General features: G+C 45.3%; 1 pseudogene; it reads left to right on the top strand.

Annotated features, from left to right (window-relative positions):
• The first annotated feature begins 3011 nt into the window (after window positions 1-3011).
• On the top strand, window positions 3012-3176 carry LOC122431525 (annotated as a pseudogene).
• Window positions 3177-5061: the final 1885 nt, after the last annotated feature.

The raw sequence follows: 5061 nt of genomic DNA, 5'->3' as shown, positions 1-5061 counted from the left end.
AGATCATACTGACAGGGACAGATCTCAAAGGCAGAACTGTCTTTTGACCACTTTTTTATTGATCTTTCCACAATAATATATCTGTCCTTGTTCTAGCAAGATATCTTTTCAACCCTATATTCACATTAGAAGTTTTTAAAAATTACTGGTGTCCAGGTCCTATCCCAGATCAACTAAGTCAGAATCTTTGGGATGGAGCCAAAATCCATCTGCATTAAAAAAAATTGTGAGGGTGATTCTAATGTGCCTCCAGAAGTGAGAAGTCACTTCTCAGGAATAAGTTTTGGGAACTGCTAGAGGAAATATATATATTTTGTCAAAAAGAGATATCTGTTTATGAAGGGATAGATACAGTCATAGTACTTGGTTCTTTGTATGTGCGATTTCTGGTACCTCGTTCAAGGCCAGGTAGAGGGGTAGGAAACCGAAGTCACAGCATCCCTGTTACGGTCAGTTGCTCTATTGGTCATCTGACTGCCTTACACCTCGGTAAGACTGGTATTACTAATATTATGTCATCTGGCAGAGGAAGGCATTGAGACATACCAATGTTAAGTAATTCTTGCAAAATCACACAACTTGTAAGTATCAGATTTGGGATCTGAACCCGTATCTGTCAAGTGTATGCATGCTAAGTTGTGTCTGACTCTTTGCAACCCTATGGACCGTAGCCCACCAGGCTCCTCTGTCCATGGAGTTCTCCAGGCAAGAATAGTGTAGTGGGTTGCCATGCCTTCCTCCAGGGGATATTTCTGACCCAGGGATTGAACCCAGGTCTCATGTTTCCTACATTGACAGGCAGGTTCTTTACCACTTGCGCCACCTGGGAAGCACCTCTATCTGTCAGTGCCAAAGCCCAAATGTGTTCTGCCATGCTGATGGTTCTAAACCTTGGCTGACATTTGCAGCAATGTGGATGGACCCAGACAGTATCATACTAAGTGAAGTAAGTCAGACAAAGACAAATATCAAAGATGCCATTTATATGTGGAATCTAAAAAAAAGGTGCAAATGAACTTATTTACAAAACAGACTCGCGGACTTAGGAAGCAAACTTATGGTTATCGAAGGGGAAAGGGGATGGGAGAGAGATAAACTAGGAGTTTGGGCTTAGCAGAAACAAACTACTATCTATAAAACAGACAAGAAACATGGCCCTGCTGTAGAGCATAGGGAACTTTTGATACAGTCAGTATCTTGTTATAAACATAATGGAAAAGAACATGAAATAAGCGAAAAAAGCCTTGACTGAGATTCTGATTACCTGGACTGGAGTAAGGGCAAGACATCAGTATGTTTCAAAAGCCTCCCAGGAGACCCTAATGAGCAGTCAAGACTGAGAGTCACTGCCCAGCACTATCCTGCCTTCCCAAAGTGCTCAGAACACATTCATTGAACTTGAGGGTATTGGGGAAGAACTACATCCATCCACACACATCTCTCCCCATCCCTCTAATGCACGCTAGGAGGGAAAAACACTGTCATTCCATAGTGAACACTTTTTAGAACTGGGAATCTAGTCATTTAAATGTCCATGTAGAGCCTTTCTTGAGAACTTGTGCCCGAGGGCCTGTTTTTCCAGGTGACTGATCAGAGGGAGGTGGCACAGAGTGGGGAGGGGAAGCTCAGAAAGCTGGGCCGGGGGATCACAGAGACAAACTTGGACATCTTTACAGTTTTACCTGGAGTCAGTCTGCACTAGGAGGCAGTCAAGTCTTAGCAAGCAGTTGTGGTCATTCAGGCCAGACTGTATAGGGGGTAGCCTTGCAACTGGGAGATTATTAAGAAGTTTTTGTTGTTCAATCATTAAGTTGTGTCTGACTCTGTGACCCCATGAACTGCAGCACATCAGGCTTCCCTGTCCTTCACTGGCTCCCAGAGTTTGTTCAAACTCAGGTCCATTGAGTCTGTGATGCCATCCAACCGTCTTATCCTCTGCCATTCCCTTCAGAGGTTTGAGCACTCAGTCGCTCAGTCATGTCTGACTCTTTGTGACTCCATGAACCGTAGCCCACCAGGTTCCTCTATCCATGGGGTTTTCCAGGCAAGAATACTGGAGTGGGCTGCCATTTCCTTCTCTACTTAAGAGGTTAAAAAGCACCTTATCTCCCCGAGTCCTAGCATGACCTCTGGGAGGATGGATCTGTACGTTGAGGACACACATTCCCCCTCGGATGGCTGCTGGCTCCACTAGCCCTCAGCGAGCCCCATGTGCACATGCAGCAGCTTCAGTCTCAGGAAAACTGATTGCTGGGCACTCGCACTGCTTCCAAAAGCCACGTCCAAGTTATCAGTGTTATTTAAGATGACAATTAAGTGCTTCAGAATTATTCCTGTGAGGGAAGACATGAGGAGAGACTCGCAGCGCTCTATGAGTATTCCGACCATGTTAGAAGAAAACACACTATCAATTTTTACATCAATCTTTGAAATTTTTCCAAATGCAAAATTCTTAGTCTGTTGCCTTCAACTGGTTGCTCTCAATCTTCCTTGAACCTGAGACTCCAACCTTTCAATATCAGATTAAGGGTCTTAGCTCAGTGACACCAACCTTGAGAAAGGAAACCTTAAGATCTGGATTAGACTGGGTCCAGGTGAATTTGTTTTTAGCCAAAGATTATATGCTGCAAAGATTATAAGCAGAAGGAGAATCATACTTCAGTTAAACATCTTGGACCTTGTAAGCCAACATTTTAGGAAGGTCCCTTAACCTCTGTGAATGACGTTTGAACTCAATTCAAGAACCGCTGACTGAAAGAATATTTAACTACAAGATGCAAAATGGAGTAAAAGTGAAAGTGATAGTCACTCAGTCGTGTCTGACTCTTTGTGATCCCATGGACTATACAGCTGATGGAATTCTCCAGGTCAGATTACTGGAGTGGGTAGCCTTTCCCTTCTCCAGAGGATCTCCCCAACCCAGGGATCGAACCCAGGTCTCCTACATTGCAGGCTGATTTTTTACCAGCTGAGACACAACAGAAGCCCAAGAATACTGGAATGGGTAGCCTAGCTTTGCGCAGTGGCAGTATCGTAGCCAATGAGGTTTATCCGAGGCTCGATTATTGCTAATTGGAATGGGTAGCCTATTCCTTCTCCACCAGATCTTCCTGACCCAGGAATCGAACTAGAGTCTCCTGCCTTGCAGGCAGATTCTTTACCAATTGAGCTATCAGGGACTAATCATATATTCATCAAATGTTAATCAAGCTGTTACTCTGTGCTAGGTTCTGACCTAAGGTGGGGGTATGAAGATAAGTAAGTTGCTGCTACCTTCATCCCAGAGGTGTCTAATCCAGTGGGAAGACTCGAAATGTTTTCCTCAGCCTCCCCTGAAAAATAAGAGCAGTGTTTCCACAGCCATTGATCAAGAGAAAGAGGAGGTAGCTGGCATGCACTTTGTTAGCGCTCCATGGCTCCTTCCTCCTGAGACCTGAGCCACACAAGGAAGCAGATTGCAAGAAGCCCAGCTTATTGGTACCTCCTGACACTGAGAGGGTTTAGCTACAGCACTTTTGGGAGCTCTTCAAGGTAGTGATAATGCTTGCTGACTTCTGTGGTGTTCTCTGGGTTCACTTTATAAAGAGGAAGGGGAAGGGGCTCGCTTTGATATAGTGACCCTTTAATTTGGCCCCTTAGAGCCACAGACATCTCTTCTGGATCATATGCCTTACAGGCAATGTTTGGGTCATTTCACCTAGGTGAGGATAATCCATCATAGCAAGAGGAAATCTACTGTTTCCCTGTTTTTCCATTATTATAGTGTAGCTCACTTAACCGGGGAAAGAATGCTGGGTCTTGACCTTCCACTCAATAAGACATAGAGTAGGACTCCATCAGGCCAAGGGAAGGGTAAAGCCTGGAACATCTGGGTCTAGGCATTAGCCTCGACTACTGGGTGAGGGTGAGCCAAAGACCCATGGGAATGGTATATCAGTGGACAGGAACAGACAGAAGTCAGGTGACTCAGAAGTCTAGGAGCCAGGGATCAAAAGGGTTAATTTTCTGATCAGAAATAGGCTAAAAGTGAAAGGGCTGGGGATCACAAAGAGCCATGACCCTCTTAGCTGCCAAGGTCAGGGTCAGACAAGGAGTTCAGAGAGGTGAGGGATCTTGGCAGCTGGCTTTCTTTTTATTCCCCCACTTCCCCTTGGCAGCTGTCTTGATAGGAATAAGGTCAACATTTGGGTGGGTGTTTGAGCCTAGATTCGAGCTGAGTGGTAAGAAGGAAAAGTCACTGGTTAGGGAAAGGAAAATAGAGGCTATAGATTCTTAGCAAGCTGTTTCTATGTTTTAAAGCAGAGTAAATCCTTCCATATATGTTCTTAGCCTTATTATTAGATTAATGTCTGTTCATGTATGTGTGTATATATATACATGTACATACATACATGCTGCTGCTACTGCTAAGTCGCTTCAGTCGTGTCCGACTCTGTGCGACCCCACAGACGGCAGCCCACCAGGCTCCCCCGTCCCTGGGATTCTCCAGGCAAGAACACTGGAGTGGGTTGCCATTTCCTTCTCCAATGTCTGAAAGTGAAAAGTGAAAGTGAAGTCGCTCAGTCGTGTCCGACTCCCAGCGACTCCATGGACTGCAGCCTACCAGACTCCCCCGTCCATGGGATTTTCCAGGCGAGAGTGCTGGAGTGGGTTGCCATTGCCTTCTCCACATACATACATAGATATGTGTAATTTTTTTTTCATGTTACCCACCGAGCAGACTTGGAGGCTTCCAGGGCAGGGGCTGTAAGCTTACCTACCTAGGTTGGACACACAGTAGGTGTTATTTGCTTTATCCAGCTCCTAGTGCAAGGTTCTTTACTGACCCCTGAGGTGTCCATGTGGAAGTGCAGACACATAGAAGTGACATCTCTACAGTCACCCAGGTCCTTTTTGCGACCGTGCCTCTGACACCAGGGTCACAGTGGCTTGCAAAGCAGTGTATAATGCTAAAGACTTTGCTGATATGTTCCACCAAAGTGTCCTAGGGAATAATATTTACTGAGAACTGTGGCAGGCTTGGCCCTGTACTTATGGTGCTGACCTCGGTGAAAATCACCA

This window comes from Cervus canadensis, chromosome 29 (assembly GCF_019320065.1).
Source record: "Cervus canadensis isolate Bull #8, Minnesota chromosome 29, ASM1932006v1, whole genome shotgun sequence".
NCBI classification, from domain to species: domain Eukaryota; kingdom Metazoa; phylum Chordata; class Mammalia; order Artiodactyla; family Cervidae; genus Cervus; species Cervus canadensis.
Note: the sequence above shows the minus strand (reverse complement) of the source record. Positions and strands in the feature narration are given on the sequence as shown.